The sequence below is a fragment of the Bombina bombina genome, chromosome 1 (genome assembly GCF_027579735.1).
Source record: "Bombina bombina isolate aBomBom1 chromosome 1, aBomBom1.pri, whole genome shotgun sequence".
Lineage (NCBI taxonomy): Eukaryota > Metazoa > Chordata > Amphibia > Anura > Bombinatoridae > Bombina > Bombina bombina.
In genome coordinates this window covers 1,024,760,221-1,024,779,432 of record NC_069499.1, presented here as the reverse complement: position 1 = coordinate 1,024,779,432, position 19,212 = coordinate 1,024,760,221, and the positions used below count along the sequence as shown (strand labels likewise).

Here is a 19,212-nt window from a genome sequence, read left to right as displayed (position 1 = left end):
ACGAAATTATCAAAAATAAAAAAGAATTACACCTAATCTAATAACCCTATCAAAATAAAAAAGCCCACCCAAAATAAAAAACCCTAGTCTATAATAAACTACCAATAGCCCTTAAAAGGGCCTTTAGTAGGGCATTGCCCTTAGTTAAAGGGACAGTCTAGGGCAGGTAATTTTAAACAATTTTCCAATTTACTTTTATCACCAATTTTGCTTTGTTCTTTTGGTATTCTTAGTTGAAAGCTTAACCTAGGAGGTTCATATGCTAATTTCTTAGACCTTGAAGGCCACCTCTTTTCAGAATGCATTTAAAAAGTTTTTCACCACTAGAGGGTGTTAGTTCATGTGTTTCATATAGATAACACTGTGCTCGTGCACGTGAAGTTATCTGGGAGCAGGCACTGATTGGCTACACTGCATGTCTGTCAAAAGAACTGAAATAAAGGGGCAGTTTGCAGAGGCTTACATACAAGATAATCACAGAGGTTAAAAGTATATTAATATAACTGTGTTGGTTATGCAAAACTGGGGAATGGGTAATAAAGGGATTATCTATCTTTTAAAACAATATAAATTCTGGTGTAGACTGTCCCTTTAAAGAGCTTTTTAACTAAAAAAAAATACAAAGTCCCTCCCAACAGTAAAACCCACCACCCAACCAACCCCCCAAAATATAAAAAACATACCTCTAACAAAAACATAATCTACCCATTGCCCTGAAAAGGGCATTTGTATGGGCATTGACCTTAAAAGGGCATTTAGCTCCTTTGCATTGCCCTGAAAAAGAGCATTTAGCTCTTTTATGAAAAGAGCTAAAAAAAAAAAACACCCCAAAAGAGTTTAAAAAATCCTAACACTAACCCCTGAAGATCCACTTACAGTTGTTGAAGTTAGTGTTATTTTTTGTAATGGTAGGCTTTTTCATTTTTTGTAATGGTAGGTTTTAGTGTAAGGCTAATTAGGTTTTATTTCACAGGTAAGTTTGTATTTATTTTAACTAGGTAGTTAGTAAATATTTAGTAACTATTTAATAACTAGTCTACCTAGTTAAAATAAATACAAACTTACCTGTGAAATAAAAAAAAAACCTAAGCTAGCTACAATATAATAGTTATATTGTACCTATCTAGTTTTTATTTCACAGGTAAGTATGTATTTAGTTTTAAATAGGTATCATTTAGTTAATAATTGTAACTTTAATTTAGCTCTATTGTAATTATGTTAAAGTTAGGGGGTGTTAGGGTTACATTAGGGTTAGGTTAGGTTTAGGTTTAGGGGTTAATAGTTTAATTTAGGTTGTTGCGATGTGGGGGGCTGTCGGTTTAGGAGTTAATAGGTTTATTTAGTGGTAATGATGTGGGAGGCCAGAGGTTAGGGGTTAATAACTTTATGTAATGGCGGCAATGTCGGAGAGCGGCTGAATAGGGGTTAATAGATTTATTATAGTGTGGGCAATGTTGGGGTGCAGGGGAATAGGGGTTAATAACTTTAGTATAGTGGTGGCGGTATCGGGAGCGGCAGATTAGGGGTTAATAGATTTATTTAGGTGGCGGTGATGTCGGGGGCGGCAGATTAGGGGTTAATAACATTATTTAGGTGTCTGCAATGTTGGGGGCAGCAGATTAGGGGTTAATAACATTATTTAGGTGTCGGCAATGTCGGGGGCAGCAGATTAGGGGTGTTTAGACATGGGGTAATGTTAGGGTGTTAGGTTTAAACATAACTTATTTTTTTCCCCATAGACATCAATGGAGCGATTGCAGGTGTTAGTTTTTTTTTAGCCCGCTCTCCCCATTGATGTCTATAGGGAAAGCGTGCACGAGCATGTCAAAACAGCGCTTGTATTTTGTGCGGTATGGAGCTCAATGCAACCATATCACACGCACAAGGCGGCTGTTTGAAAAACTCGTAATCTACCTGTGTGTGAGGAATAGAAGTAGTGCACTGTGTGACCAATAGAAGTAGTGCACTGTGATGAATAGAAGTAGTGCACTGTGTGATGAATAGAAGTAGTGCACAGTGTGATGAATAGAAGTAGTGCACTGTGTGATGAATAGAAGTAGTGCACTGTGTGATGAATAGAAGTAGTGCACTGTGTGAGGAATAGAAGTAGTGCACTGTGTGATGAATAGAAGTAGTGCACTGTGTGGCCAATAGAAGTACTGCACTGTGTGGCCAATAGAAGTAGTGCACTGTGTGAGGAATAAAAGTAGTGCACTGTGTGACAAATAGAAGTAGTGCACTGTGTGATGAATAGAAGTACTGCACTGTGTGGCCAATAGAAGTACTGCACTGTGTGGCCAATAGAAGTAGTGCACTGTGTGAGGAATAAAAGTAGTGCACTGTGTGACAAATAGAAGTAGTGCACTGTGTGATGAATAGAAGTACTGCACTGTGTGGCCAATAGAAGTAGAGCACTGTGTGAGGAATAGAAGTAGTGCACTGTGTGACCAATAGATGTAGTGCAAATGTTATGAATAGAAGTAGTGCACTATGTTATGAATAGAAGTAGTGCACTATGTTATAAATAGCAGTAGTGCACTGTGTGACGAATAGAAGTAGTGCACTGTGTGACCAATAGATGTAGTGCAAATGTTATGAATAGAAGTAGTGCACTATGTTATGAATAGAAGTAGTGCACTGTGTGATGTATTGAAGTAGTACACTGTGTGATGAATAGAAGTAGTGCACAGTGAGATGAATAGAAGTAGTGCACAGTGTGATGAATAGAAGTAGTGCACGGTGTGACGAATAGAAGTAGTGCACTGTGTGATGAATATAGGTAGTGCACTGTGTGATGAATATAAGTAGTGCACTGTGTGGCCAATAAAAGTAGTGTACTGTGTGAGGAATATAAGTAGTGCACTGTGTGACCAATAGATGTAGTGCTCTATGTGACCAATAGAAGTAGTGCACTGTGTGATGAATAGAAGTAGTGCACTGTGTGATGAATAGAAGTAGTGCACAGTGTGATGAATAGAAGTAGTGCACTGTGTGATGAATAGAAGTAGTGCACTGTGTGATGAATAGAAGTAGTGCACAGTGTGATGAATAGAAGTAGAGCACTGTGTGATGAATAGAAGTAGTGCACTGTGTGACCAATAGCAGTAGTGCACTGTGTGATGAATAGAAGTAGTGCACGGTGTGATGAATAGAAGTAGTGCACTGTGTGACAAATAAAATAGTGCACTGTGTGACAAATAGAAGTAGAGCACTGTGTGATGAATAGAAGTAGTGCACTGTGTGACCAATAGAAGTAGTGCACTGTGTGATGAATAGAAGTAGTGCACAGTGTGATGAATAGAAGTAGTGCACAGTGTGATGAATAGAAGTAGTGCACTCTGTGATGAATAGAAGTAGTGCACTGTGTGATGAATAGAAGTAGTGCACTGTGTGATGAATAGAAGTAGTGCACAGTGTGATGAAGTAGTGCACTGTGTGACCAATAGAAGTAGTGCACTGTGTGATGAATAGAAGTAGTGCACAGTGTGATGAATAGAAGTAGTGCACTGTGTGATGAATAGAAGTAGTGCACTGTGTGACCAATAGAAGTAGTGCACTGTGTGATAAATAGAAGTAGTGCACTGTGTGATGAATAGAAGTAGTGCACTGTGTGATGAATAGAAGTAGTGCACTGTGTGACCAATAGAAGTAGTGCACTGTGTGATGAATAGAAGTAGTGCACAGTGTGATGAATAGAAGTAGTGCACTGTGTGATGAATAGAAGTAGTGCACTGTGTGATGAATAGAAGTAGTGCACTGTGTGACCAATAGAAGTAGTGCACTGTGTGATAAATAGAAGTAGTGCACTGTGTGATGAATAGAAGTAGTGCACTGTGTGACAAATAGAAGTACTGCACTGTGTGACAAATATAATTAGTGCACTGTGTGATGAACAGAAGTAGTGCACTGTGTGATGAATAGAAGTAGTGCACTGTGTGAGGAATAGAAGTAGTGCACTGTGTGGCCAATAGAAGTAGTGCACTGTGTGGCCAATAGAAGTACTGCACTGTGTGGCCAATAGAAGTAGTGCACTGTGTGAGGAATAGAAGTAGTGCACTGTGTGACAAATAGAAGTAGTGCACTGTGTGATGAATAGAAGTACTGCACTGTGTGGCCAATAGAAGTAGAGCACTGTGGGAGGAATAGAAGTAGTGCGCTGTGTGACCAATAGATGTAGTGCACTATGTTATGAATAGAAGTAGTGCACTATGTTATAAAAAGCAGTAGTGCACTGTGTGACAAATAGAAGTAGTGCACTGTGTGACCAATAGATGTAGTGCAAATGTTATGAATAGAAGTAGTGCACTATGTTATGAATAGAAGTAGTGCACTGTGTGATGTATTGAAGTAGTACACATTGTGATGAATAGAAGTAGTGCACAGTGAGATGAATAGAAGTAGTGCACTGTGTTGATGAATAGAAGTAGTGCACAGTGTGATGAATAGAAGTAGTGCACGGTGTGACAAATAGAAGTAGTGCACTGTGTGATGAATATAGGTAGTGCACTGTGTGATGAATATAAGTAGTGCACTGTGTGGCCAATATAAGTAGTGTACTGTGTGAGGAATATAAGTAGTGCACTGTGTGACCAATAGATGTAGTGCTCTATGTGACCAATAGAAGTAGTGCACTGTGTGATGAATAGAAGTAGTGCACTGTGTGATGAATAGAAGTAGTGCACAGTGTGATGAATAGAAGTAGTGCACAGTGTGATGAATAGAAGTAGTGCACTGTGTGATGAATAGAAGTAGTGCACAGTGTGATGAATAGAAGTAGAGCACTGTGTGATGAATAGAAGTAGTGCACTGTGTGACCAATACAAGTAGTGCACTGTGTGATGAATAGAAGTAGTGCACGGTGTGATGAATAGAAGTAGTGCACTGTGTGACAAATAAAATAGTGCACTGTGTGACAAATAGAAGTAGAGCACTGTGTGATGAATAGAAGTAGTGCACTGTGTGACCAATAGAAGTAGTGCACTGTGTGATGAATAGAAGTAGTGCACAGTGTGATGAATAGAAGTAGTGCACTGTGTGATGAATAGAAGTAGTGCACAGTGTGATGAATAGAAGTAGAGCACTGTGTGATGAATAGAAGTAGTGCACTGTGTGACCAATAGAAGTAGTGCACTGTGTGATGAATAGAAGTAGTGCACGGTGTGATGAATAGAAGTAGTGCACTGTGTGACAAATAAAATAGTGCACTGTGTGATGAATAGAAGTAGAGCACTGTGTGATGAATAGAAGTAGTGCACTGTGTGACCAATAGAAGTAGTGCACTGTGTGATGAATAGAAGTAGTGCACAGTGTGATGAATAGAAGTAGTGCACTGTGTGACCAATAGAAGTAGTGCACTGTGTGATGAATAGAAGTAGTGCACAGTGTGATGAATAGAAGTACTGCACTGTGTGGCCAATAGAAGTAGAGCACTGTGGGAGGAATAGAAGTAGTGCGCTGTGTGACCAATAGATGTAGTGCACTATGTTATGAATAGAAGTAGTGCACTATGTTATAAAAAGCAGTAGTGCACTGTGTGACAAATAGAAGTAGTGCACTGTGTGACCAATAGATGTAGTGCAAATGTTATGAATAGAAGTAGTGCACTATGTTATGAATAGAAGTAGTGCACTGTGTGATGTATTGAAGTAGTACACATTGTGATGAATAGAAGTAGTGCACAGTGAGATGAATAGAAGTAGTGCACTGTGTTGATGAATAGAAGTAGTGCACAGTGTGATGAATAGAAGTAGTGCACGGTGTGACAAATAGAAGTAGTGCACTGTGTGATGAATATAGGTAGTGCACTGTGTGATGAATATAAGTAGTGCACTGTGTGGCCAATATAAGTAGTGTACTGTGTGAGGAATATAAGTAGTGCACTGTGTGACCAATAGATGTAGTGCTCTATGTGACCAATAGAAGTAGTGCACTGTGTGATGAATAGAAGTAGTGCACTGTGTGATGAATAGAAGTAGTGCACAGTGTGATGAATAGAAGTAGTGCACAGTGTGATGAATAGAAGTAGTGCACTGTGTGATGAATAGAAGTAGTGCACAGTGTGATGAATAGAAGTAGAGCACTGTGTGATGAATAGAAGTAGTGCACTGTGTGACCAATACAAGTAGTGCACTGTGTGATGAATAGAAGTAGTGCACGGTGTGATGAATAGAAGTAGTGCACTGTGTGACAAATAAAATAGTGCACTGTGTGACAAATAGAAGTAGAGCACTGTGTGATGAATAGAAGTAGTGCACTGTGTGACCAATAGAAGTAGTGCACTGTGTGATGAATAGAAGTAGTGCACAGTGTGATGAATAGAAGTAGTGCACTGTGTGATGAATAGAAGTAGTGCACAGTGTGATGAATAGAAGTAGAGCACTGTGTGATGAATAGAAGTAGTGCACTGTGTGACCAATAGAAGTAGTGCACTGTGTGATGAATAGAAGTAGTGCACGGTGTGATGAATAGAAGTAGTGCACTGTGTGACAAATAAAATAGTGCACTGTGTGATGAATAGAAGTAGAGCACTGTGTGATGAATAGAAGTAGTGCACTGTGTGACCAATAGAAGTAGTGCACTGTGTGATGAATAGAAGTAGTGCACAGTGTGATGAATAGAAGTAGTGCACTGTGTGACCAATAGAAGTAGTGCACTGTGTGATGAATAGAAGTAGTGCACAGTGTGATGAATAGAAGTAGGGCACTGTGTGATGAATAGAAGTAGTGCACTGTGTGATGAATAGAAGAAGTGCACTGTGTGACCAATAGAAGTAGTGCACTGTGTGATAAATAGAAGTAGTGCACTGTGTGATGAATAGAAATAGTGCACTGTGTGACAAATAGAAGTACTGCACTGTGTGACAAATAGAAGTAGTGCACTGTGTGATGAACAGAAGTAGTGCACTGTGTGATGAATAGAAGTAGTGCACTGTGTGAGGAATAGAAGTAGTGCACTGTGTGGCCAATAGAAGTAGTACACTGTGTGGCCAATAGAAGTAGTGCAATGTGTGATGAATAGAAGTAGTGCACTGTGTGGCCAATAGAAGTACTGCACTGTGTGGCAAATAGAAGTAGTGCACTGTGTGAGGAATAGAAGTAGTGCACTGTGTGACAAATAGAAGTAGTGCACTGTGTGATGAATAGAAGTACTGCACTGTGTGCCCAATAGAAGTAGAGCCCTGTGTGAGGAATAGAAGTAGTGCACTGTGTGACCAATAGATGTAGTGCACTGTGTATGTGGAAATGAACTTGTTGAAGTATTAGAAGTAGTGCACTTGATGATAGATATTGACGAATGAAGTAGAGCACTGTGTATTGTAATAAGGACATAGGAATAGTCTTCTCTGTGTATAGTTTTAGAAGCACAATATGCACTGTTTTTACTAGACTCAAGATGATTATATTTCTGTTGTTTTTTTTGTTTAGTTTTTTTTTCTTCTCGTTTGTTTTAAATGGATAGAAATAGATGCACTATATTAACCTAATATTATATAAGTATTGCTCTGCGTTCTCTTTTCCTTCCTTTCTCAGTTTGTATGTGGCAATTGTTTGTTTGAATTATTTTAATTCAATAAAAATATATTTAAAAAAAGAAGTAGAGGCACTGTGTGATGAATAGAAGTAGGTGCACTGTGTGACAAATAGAAGTAGTGCGCTGTGTGATAGAATAGAAGTAAGTGCACGGTGTGATGAATAGAAGTAGTGCACTGTGTGACAAATAAAATAGTGCACTGTGTGACAAATAGAAGTAGAGCACTGTGTGATGAATAGAAGTAGTGCACTGTGTGACCAATAGAAGTAGTGCACTGTGTGATGAATAGAAGTAGTGCACAGTGTGATGAATAGAAGTAGTGCACTGTGTGATGAATAGAAGTAGTGCACAGTGTGATGAATAGAAGTAGAGCACTGTGTGATGAATAGAAGAAGTGCACTGTGTGACCAATAGAAGTAGTGCACTGTGTGATGAATAGAAGTAGTGCACGGTGTGATGAATAGAAGTAGTGCACTGTGTGACAAATAAAATAGTGCACTGTGTGATGAATAGAAGTAGAGCACTGTGTGATGAATAGAAGTAGTGCACTGTGTGACCAATAGAAGTAGTGCACTGTGTGATGAATAGAAGTAGTGCACAGTGTGATGAATAGAAGTAGTGCACTGTGTGACCAATAGAAGTAGTGCACTGTGTGATGAATAGAAGTAGTGCACAGTGTGATGAATAGAAGTAGGGCACTGTGTGATGAATAGAAGTAGTGCACTGTGTGATGAATAGAAGAAGTGCACTGTGTGACCAATAGAAGTAGTGCACTGTGTGATAAATAGAAGTAGTGCACTGTGTGATGAATAGAAATAGTGCACTGTGTGACAAATAGAAGTACTGCACTGTGTGACAAATAGAAGTAGTGCACTGTGTGATGAACAGAAGTAGTGCACTGTGTGATGAATAGAAGTAGTGCACTGTGTGAGGAATAGAAGTAGTGCACTGTGTGGCCAATAGAAGTAGTACACTGTGTGGCCAATAGAAGTAGTGCAATGTGTGATGAATAGAAGTAGTGCACTGTGTGGCCAATAGAAGTACTGCACTGTGTGGCAAATAGAAGTAGTGCACTGTGTGAGGAATAGAAGTAGTGCACTGTGTGACAAATAGAAGTAGTGCACTGTGTGATGAATAGAAGTACTGCACTGTGTGGCCAATAGAAGTAGAGCACTGTGTGAGGAATAGAAGTAGTGCACTGTGTGACCAATAGATGTAGTGCACTATGTTATGAATGGAAGTAGTGCACTATGTTATAAATAGCAGTAGTGCACTGTGTGACAAATAGAAGTAGTGCACTGTGTGACCAATAGATGTAGTGCAAATGTTATGAATAGAAGTAGTGTACTATGTTATGAATAGAAGTAGTGCACTGTGTGATGTATTGAAGTAGTACACTGTGTGATGAATAGAAGTAGTGCACAGTGAGATGAATAGAAGTAGTGCACTGTGTTGATGAATAGAAGTAGTGCACAGTGTGATGAATAGAAGTAGTGCACGGTGTGACAAATAGAAGTAGTGCACTGTGTGATGAATATAGGTAGTGCACTGTGTGATGAATATAAGTAGTGCACTGTGTGGCCAATATAAGTAGTGTACTGTGTGAGGAATATAAGTAGTTCACTGTGTGACCAATAGATGTAGTGCTCTATGTTATGAATATAAGTTGTGCACTGTGTGATGAATACAAGTAGTGCACTGTGTGGCCAATAGAAGTAGTGCACTGTGTGAGGAATAGAAGTAGTGCACTGTGTGATCAATAGATGTAGTACACTATGTTATGAATAGAAGTAGTGCACTATGTTATAAATAGAAGTAGTGCACTGTGTGACAAATAGAAGTAGTGCACTATGTTATGAATAGAAGTAGTGCACTATGTTATGAATAGAAGTAGTGCACTGTGTGATGTATTGAAGTAGTGCATTGTGTGATGAATAGAAGTAGTGCACTATGTTATGAATAGAAGTAGTGCACTATGTTATGAATAGAAGTAGTGCACTGTGTGATGAATAGAAGTAGTGCACTGTGTGACCAATAGCAGTAGTGCACTGTGTGACAAATAGAAGTAGTGCACTGTGTGATGAATAGCAGTAGTGCACTGTGTGGTGAATAGCAGTAGTGCACTGTGTGATGAATAGAAGTAGTGAACTGTTTGACGAATAGAAGTAGAGCACTGTGTGATGAATAGAAGTAGTGCACTGTTTGACGAATAGAAGTAGAGCACTGTGTGATGAATAGAAGTAGTGCACTATGTGACAAATAGAAGTAGTGCGCTGTGTGATGAATAGAAGTAGTGCACTGTGTGATATATAGAAGTAGCGCACTGTGTGATGAATAGAAGTAGTGCACTGTGTGACGAATAGAAGTAGTGCACTATGTGATGAATAGAAGTAGTACTGTGTGATGAATAAAAGTAGTGCACTGTGTGATGAATAGAAGTAGTGCACTCTGTGATGAATAAAAGTAGTGCACTGTGTGATGAATAGAAGTAGTGCACTGTGTGACAAATAGAAGTAGTGCACTGTGTGATGAATAAAAGTAGTGCACTGTGTGATGAATAGAAGTAGTGCACTGTGTGACAAATAGAAGTAGTGCACTGTGTGATGAATGAATAGAATTAGTGCACTGTGTGACAATAGTAGTGCACTGTGTGACACATAGAAGTAGTGCACTGTGTGATGAATAGAAGTAGTGCACTGTGTGATGAATAAAAGTAGTGCACTGTGTGATGAATAGAAGTAGTGCACTGTGTGGCCAATAGAAGTAGTGCACTGTGTGAGGAATAGAAGTAGTGCACTGTGTGGCCAATAGAAGTAGTGCACTGTGTGGCCAATAGAAGTAGTGCAATGTGTGATGAATAGAAGTAGTGCACTGTGTGGCCAATAGAAGTACTGCACTGTGTGGCCAATAGAAGTAGTGCACTGTGTGAGGAATAGAAGTAGTGCACTGTGTGACAAATATAAGTAGTGCACGGTGTGATGAATAGAAGTACTGCACTGTGTGGCCAATAGAAGTAGAGCATTGTGTGAGGAATAGAAGTAGTGCACTGTGTGACCAATAGATGTAGTGCACTATGTTATGAATAGAAGTAGTGCACTATGTTATAAATAGCAGTAGTGCACTGTGTGAGGAATAGAAGTAGTGCACTGTGTGATAAATAGAAGTACTGCACTGTGTGACAAATAGAAGTAGTGCACTGTGTGATGAATAGAAGTAGTGCACTGTGTGAGGAATAGAAGTAGTGCACTGTGTGGCCAATAGAAGTAGTGCACTGTGTGGCCAATAAAAGTAGTGCAATGTGTGATGAATAGAAGTAGTGCACTGTGTGGCCAATAGAAGTACTGCACTGTGTGGCCAATAGAAGTAGTGCACTGTGTGAGGAATAGAAGTAGTGCACTGTGTGACAAATAGAAGTAGTGCACGGTGTGATGAATAGAAGTACTGCACTGTGTGGCCAATAGAAGTAGAGCACTGTGTGAGGAATAGAAGTAGTGCACTGTGTGACCAATAGATGTAGTGCACTATGTTATGAATAGAAGTAGTGCACTATGTTATAAATAGCAGTAGTGCACTGTGTGACAAATAGAAGTAGTGCACTGTGTGACCAATAGATGTAGTGCAAATGTTATGAATAGAAGTAGTGCACTATGTTATGAATAGAAGTAGTGCACTGTGTGATGTATTGAAGTAGTACACTGTGTGATGAATAGAAGTAGTGCACAGTGAGATGAATAGAAGTAGTGCACTGTGTTGTTGAATAGAAGTAGTGCACAGTGTGATGAATAGAAGTAGTGCACGGTGTGACAAATAGAAGTAGTGCACTGTGTGATGAATATAGGTAGTGCACTGTGTGATGAATATAAGTAGTGCACTGTGTGGCCAATATAAGCAGTGTACTGTGTGAGGAATATAAGTAGTGCACTGTGTGACCAATAGATGTAGTGCTCTATGTTATGAATATAAGTTGTGCACTGTGTGATGAATACAAGTAGTGCACTGTGTGGCCAATAGAAGTAGTGCACTGTGTGAGGAATAGAAGTAGTGCACTGTGTGATCAATAGATGTAGTACACTATGTTATGAATAGAAGTAGTGCACTATGTTATAAATAGAAGTAGTGCACTGTGTGACAAATAGAAGTAGTGCACTATGTTATGAATAGAAGTAGTGCACTATGTTATGAATAGAAGTAGTGCACTGTGTGATGTATTGAAGTAGTGCACTGTGTGATGAATAGAAGTAGTGCACTATGTTATGAATAGAAGTAGTGCACTATGTTATGAATAGAAGTAGTGCACTGTGTGATGAATAGAAGTAGTGCACTGTGTGACCAATAGCAGTAGTGCACTGTGTGGCAAATAGAAGTAGTGCACTGTGTGATGAATAGCAGTAGTGCACTGTGTGGGGAATAGCAGTAGTGCACTGTGTGATGAATAGAAGTAGTGAACTGTTTGACGAATAGAAGTAGAGCACTGTGTGATGAATAGAAGTAGTGCACTGTTTGACGAATAGAAGTAGAGCACTGGTTTATTCATATTGTAATATACAGACATATGTATTTATGGACATAGGGTCTTCTCTGTTTTTAGTTTTTATAAGCACAATATGCACTGTTTTTCACTAGGACTCAAGATGATTATATTTTCTGTTTTTTTTTTGTGTTTGTTTTTTTTTCTTCTCGTTTGGTTTTTAAATTGTAATGTATACGATGCACTATATTAACCTGAATATTATATATATATTCGTGCTCTGCCATTCTCTTTTCCCTTCCTTTCTTCAGTTCTTGTATGTGGACAAATTGTTTGTTTGTATTTATTTGTAAATCTCAATAAAAATATATTTAAAAAAAAAAAAGAAGTAGAGCACTGTGTGATGAATAGAAGTAGTGCACTGTGTGACAAATAGAAGTAGTGCGCTGTGTGATGAATAGAAGTAGTGCACGGTGTGATGAATAGAAGTAGTGCACTGTGTGACAAATAAAATAGTGCACTGTGTGACAAATAGAAGTAGAGCACTGTGTGATGAATAGAAGTAGTGCACTGTGTGACCAATAGAAGTAGTGCACTGTGTGATGAATAGAAGTAGTGCACAGTGTGATGAATAGAAGTAGTGCACTGTGTGATGAATAGAAGTAGTGCACAGTGTGATGAATAGAAGTAGAGCACTGTGTGATGAATAGAAGTAGTGCACTGTGTGACCAATAGAAGTAGTGCACTGTGTGATGAATAGAAGTAGTGCACGGTGTGATGAATAGAAGTAGTGCACTGTGTGACAAATAAAATAGTGCACTGTGTGATGAATAGAAGTAGAGCACTGTGTGATGAATAGAAGTAGTGCACTGTGTGACCAATAGAAGTAGTGCACTGTGTGATGAATAGAAGTAGTGCACAGTGTGATGAATAGAAGTAGTGCACTGTGTGACCAATAGAAGTAGTGCACTGTGTGATGAATAGAAGTAGTGCACAGTGTGATGAATAGAAGTAGGGCACTGTGTGATGAATAGAAGTAGTGCACTGTGTGATGAATAGAAGAAGTGCACTGTGTGACCAATAGAAGTAGTGCACTGTGTGATGAATAGAAGTAGTGCACTGTGTGATGAATAGAAATAGTGCACTGTGTGACAAATAGAAGTACTGCACTGTGTGACAAATAGAAGTAGTGCACTGTGTGATGAACAGAAGTAGTGCACTGTGTGATGAATAGAAGTAGTGCACTGTGTGATGAATAGAAGTAGTGCACTGTGTGAGGAATAGAAGTAGTGCACTGTGTGGCCAATAGAAGTAGTACACTGTGTGGCCAATAGAAGTAGTGCAATGTGTGATGAATAGAAGTAGTGCACTGTGTGGCCAATAGAAGTACTGCACTGTGTGGCAAATAGAAGTAGTGCACTGTGTGAGGAATAGAAGTAGTGCACTGTGTGACAAATAGAAGTAGTGCACTGTGTGATGAATAGAAGTACTGCACTGTGTGGCCAATAGAAGTAGAGCACTGTGTGAGGAATAGAAGTAGTGCACTGTGTGACCAATAGATGTAGTGCACTATGTTATGAATAGAAGTAGTGCACTATGTTATAAATAGCAGTAGTGCACTGTGTGACAAATAGAAGTAGTGCACTGTGTGACCAATAGATGTAGTGCAAATGTTATGAATAGAAGTAGTGTACTATGTTATGAATAGAAGTAGTGCACTGTGTGATGTATTGAAGTAGTACACTGTGTGATGAATAGAAGTAGTGCACAGTGAGATGAATAGAAGTAGTGCACTGTGTTGATGAATAGAAGTAGTGCACAGTGTGATGAATAGAAGTAGTGCACGGTGTGACAAATAGAAGTAGTGCACTGTGTGATGAATATAGGTAGTGCACTGTGTGATGAATATAAGTAGTGCACTGTGTGGCCAATATAAGTAGTGTACTGTGTGAGGAATATAAGTAGTTCACTGTGTGACCAATAGATGTAGTGCTCTATGTTATGAATATAAGTTGTGCACTGTGTGATGAATACAAGTAGTGCACTGTGTGGCCAATAGAAGTAGTGCACTGTGTGAGGAATAGAAGTAGTGCACTGTGTGATCAATAGATGTAGTACACTATGTTATGAATAGAAGTAGTGCACTATGTTATAAATAGAAGTAGTGCACTGTGTGACAAATAGAAGTAGTGCACTATGTTATGAATAGAAGTAGTGCACTATGTTATGAATAGAAGTAGTGCACTGTGTGATGTATTGAAGTAGTGCATTGTGTGATGAATAGAAGTAGTGCACTATGTTATGAATAGAAGTAGTGCACTATGTTATGAATAGAAGTAGTGCACTGTGTGATGAATAGAAGTAGTGCACTGTGTGACCAATAGCAGTAGTGCACTGTGTGACAAATAGAAGTAGTGCACTGTGTGATGAATAGCAGTAGTGCACTGTGTGGTGAATAGCAGTAGTGCACTGTGTGATGAATAGAAGTAGTGAACTGTTTGACGAATAGAAGTAGAGCACTGTGTGATGAATAGAAGTAGTGCACTGTTTGACGAATAGAAGTAGAGCACTGTGTGATGAATAGAAGTAGTGCACTATGTGACAAATAGAAGTAGTGCGCTGTGTGATGAATAGAAGTAGTGCACTGTGTGATATATAGAAGTAGCGCACTGTGTGATGAATAGAAGTAGTGCACTGTGTGACGAATAGAAGTAGTGCACTATGTGATGAATAGAAGTAGTACTGTGTGATGAATAAAAGTAGTGCACTGTGTGATGAATAGAAGTAGTGCACTCTGTGATGAATAAAAGTAGTGCACTGTGTGATGAATAGAAGTAGTGCACTGTGTGACAAATAGAAGTAGTGCACTGTGTGATGAATAAAAGTAGTGCACTGTGTGATGAATAGAAGTAGTGCACTGTGTGACAAATAGAAGTAGTGCACTGTGTGATGAATGAATAGAATTAGTGCACTGTGTGACAATAGTAGTGCACTGTGTGACACATAGAAGTAGTGCACTGTGTGATGAATAGAAGTAGTGCACTGTGTGATGAATAAAAGTAGTGCACTGTGTGATGAATAGAAGTAGTGCACTGTGTGGCCAATAGAAGTAGTGCACTGTGTGAGGAATAGAAGTAGTGCACTGTGTGGCCAATAGAAGTAGTGCACTGTGTGGCCAATAGAAGTAGTGCAATGTGTGATGAATAGAAGTAGTGCACTGTGTGGCCAATAGAAGTACTGCACTGTGTGGCCAATAGAAGTAGTGCACTGTGTGAGGAATAGAAGTAGTGCACTGTGTGACAAATATAAGTAGTGCACGGTGTGATGAATAGAAGTACTGCACTGTGTGGCCAATAGAAGTAGAGCACTGTGTGAGGAATAGAAGTAGTGCACTGTGTGACCAATAGATGTAGTGCACTATGTTATGAATAGAAGTAGTGCACTATGTTATAAATAGCAGTAGTGCACTGTGTGAGGAATAGAAGTAGTGCACTGTGTGATAAATAGAAGTACTGCACTGTTTGACAAATAGAAGTAGTGCACTGTGTGATGAATAGAAGTAGTGCACTGTGTGAGGAATAGAAGTAGTGCACTGTGTGGCCAATAGAAGTAGTGCACTGTGTGGCCAATAAAAGTAGTGCAATGTGTGATGAATAGAAGTAGTGCACTGTGTGGCCAATAGAAGTACTGCACTGTGTGGCCAATAGAAGTAGTGCACTGTGTGAGGAATAGAAGTAGTGCACTGTGTGACAAATAGAAGTAGTGCACGGTGTGATGAATAGAAGTACTGCACTGTGTGGCCAATAGAAGTAGAGCACTGTGTGAGGAATAGAAGTAGTGCACTGTGTGACCAATAGATGTAGTGCACTATGTTATGAATAGAAGTAGTGCACTATGTTATAAATAGCAGTAGTGCACTGTGTGACAAATAGAAGTAGTAAAAATGGGGTTTATTTAGCAGCGCTAAAAAAAGCTAGGAAATGATGATACCAATCTAATTTATGTTTTATACAATCTATTTTATTTAAAAATTCTTATAACACATAAAAACAACAGCAAATACTTTTCCTAATTAATAAAGGGACGTCTCCCTTATACAACACTTATAAAAACAGACTAGAACTATATAATCCTAGAATTTCAGGTATAAAGGAATTAATTCTATAGATAACATATGGCAAGCAACAAATTTCTAAGATAAATGGTGAATTAAATAATTAAAAGGCACAAATGTATCAATCCTAATAGCTTTACAGTTCTTCAGTAACAAATTCAGTTATAAAGTTACACAGTTACTTTCCTTGGACATATAATTGGCTCAGGTGTGCTGGATAGTTAAAAAGGCAAAAAACAGCCAATATTCTGATTTAGGTGCCAAAGCAATCGTGGTTAATGGAAATGGTTAATTTAACAGATGAATACCTTGATGTCTTTAAAGTTCAGTTTGCGTGTTTTAAAAAACGTAGTGCAAATAAGTGTAGAGGTACCTTAATCTGTCCTGGTTGCAACCGCTGATTATCTTCACTGTGAGGGATTCACAGACTGTTTGTTCCTGGTGCTTCTGATAAGTCACCTGACCTTCTCTTTGATTCAGAGGTCAGGGGTGATGATCCGTTCTGGTGATGTAGTTATTCTTTTTTTTTTTTTGTTTTCCTTTCTTCTTATAGCCCAAATATTGTTTTCATCTGGGTTCCCTCAGACTTCTTAAGGTTTGAAGAAATCTTTGGTCAGTGTTTAGCAGTAACACCGTATTCCCTGAAGTTACCAAAGGTAGATTTTAACTTGCAGGGTCAGGAGAAAAGTTTAAAGTTGCAGGGTCACACAGCTTTGTGACAGTAGTAAATGAAGTTTAGTAGAGTGTAGCAGGTCCCATTCAACGCGTTTCACCCTTCTGGGCTTTATCAAGAATAGTTTCTTGATAAAGCCCAGAAGGGTGAAACGCGTTGAATGGGACCTGCTACACTCTACTAAACTTCATTTACTACTGTCACAAAGCTGTGTGACCCTGCAACTTTAAACTTTTCTCCTGACCCTGCAAGTTAAAATCTACCTTTGGTAACTTCAGGGAATACGGTGTTACTGCTAAACACTGACCAAAGATTTCTTCAAACCTTAAGAAGTCTGAGGGAACCCAGATGAAAACAATATTTGGGCTATAAGAAGAAAGGAAAACAAAAAAAAAAAAGAATAACTACATCACCAGAACGGATCATCACCCCTGACCTCTGAATCAAAGAGAAGGTCAGGTGACTTATCAGAAGCACCAGGAACAAACAGTCTGTGAATCCCTCACAGTGAAGATAATCAGCGGTTGCAACCAGGACAGATTAAGGTACCTCTACACTTATTTGCACTACGTTTTTTAAAACACGCAAACTGAACTTTAAAGACATCAAGGTATTCATCTGTTAAATTAACCATTTCCATTAACCACGATTGCTTTGGCACCTAAATCAGAATATTGGCTGTTTTTTGCCTTTTTAACTATCCAGCACACCTGAGCCAATTATATGTCCAAGGAAAGTAACTGTGTAACTTTATAACTGAATTTGTTACTGAAGAACTGTAAAGCTATTAGGATTGATACATTTGTGCCTTTTAATTATTTAATTCACCATTTATCTTAGAAATTTGTTGCTTGCCATATGTTATCTATAGAATTAATTCCTTTATACCTGAAATTCTAGGATTATATAGTTCTAGTCTGTTTTTATAAGTGTTGTATAAGGGAGACGTCCCTTTATTAATTAGGAAAAGTATTTGCTGTTGTTTTTATGTGTTATAAGAATTTTTAAATAAAATAGATTGTATAAAACATAAATTAGATTGGTATCATCATTTCCTAGCTTTTTTTAGCGCTGCTAAATAAACCCCATTTTTTCTTCTTATCCACCATTTAGTTCTCTTTGAGGGAAGAACTTTTTTAGCAGCAGGAATCCACCTTTAGGCGCTCCTATCACACTACACACAAATAGAAGTAGTGCACTGTGTGACCAATAGATGTAGTGCAAATGTTATGAATAGAAGTAGTGCACTATGTTATGAATAGAAGTAGTGCACTGTGTGATGTATTGAAGTAGTACACTGTGTGATGAATAGAAGTAGTGCACAGTGAGATGAATAGAAGTAGTGCACTGTGTTGTTGAATAGAAGTAGTGCACAGTGTGATGAATAGAAGTAGTGCACGGTGTGACAAATAGAAGTAGTGAACTGTGTGATGAATATAGGTAGTGCACTGTGTGATGAATATAAGTAGTGCACTGTGTGGCCAATATAAGCAGTGTACTGTGTGAGGAATATAAGTAGTGCACTGTGTGACCAATAGATGTAGTGCTCTATGTTATGAATATAAGTTGTGCACTGTGTGATGAATACAAGTAGTGCACTGTGTGGCCAATAGAAGTAGTGCACTGTGTGAGGAATAGAAGTAGTGCACTGTGTGATCAATAGATGTAGTACACTATGTTATGAATAGAAGTAGTGCACTATGTTATAAATAGAAGTAGTGCACTGTGTGACAAATAGAAGTAGTGCACTATGTTATGAATAGAAGTAGTGCACTATGTTATGAATAGAAGTAGTGCACTGTGTGATGTATTGAAGTAGTGCACTGTGTGATGAATAGAAGTAGTGCACTATGTTATGAATAGAAGTAGTGCACTATGTTATGAATAGAAGTAGTGCACTGTGTGATGAATAGAAGTAGTGCACTGTGTGACCAATAGCAGTAGTGCACTGTGTGGCAAATAGAAGTAGTGCACTGTGTGATGAATAGCAGTAGTGCACTGTGTGGTGAATAGCAGTAGTGCACTGTGTGATGAATAGAAGTAGTGAACTGTTTGACGAATAGAAGTAGAGCACTGTGTGATGAATAGAAGTAGTGCACTGTTTGACGAATAGAAGTAGAGCACTGTGTGATGAATAGAAGTAGTGCACTGTGTGACAAATAGAAGTAGTGCGCTGTGTGATGAATAGAAGTAGTGCACTGTGTGATATATAGAAGTAGTGCACTGTGTGATGAATAGAAGTAGTGCACTGTGTGACGAATAGAAGTAGTGCACTGTGTGATGAATAGAAGTAGTGCACTGTGTGATGAATAAAAGTAGTGCACTGTGTGATGAATAGAAGTAGTGCACTCTGTGATGAATAGAAGTAGTGCACTGTGTGATGAATAGAAGTAGTGCACTGTGTGACAAATAGAAGTAGTGCACTGT

General features: G+C 38.8%; 1 protein-coding gene and 1 long non-coding RNA gene across 2 annotated transcripts in view; one reads left to right on the top strand and one right to left on the bottom strand.

Moving 5' to 3' along the window:
• LOC128664248 (uncharacterized) overlaps positions 1 to 16,637 on the bottom strand; it is a 40,650-nt gene extending 24,013 nt beyond the window's left edge. Inside the window, exon 1 of the long non-coding RNA XR_008402940.1 lies at positions 16,486 to 16,637. This is a non-coding gene — a long non-coding RNA (uncharacterized LOC128664248). The remainder of the gene's footprint in view (positions 1 to 16,485) is intronic.
• The window catches only part of KIAA1755 (KIAA1755 ortholog), a 243,446-nt gene that overhangs the window by 214,397 nt on the left and 9,837 nt on the right, over positions 1 to 19,212 (top strand). The window lies entirely within an intron of this gene.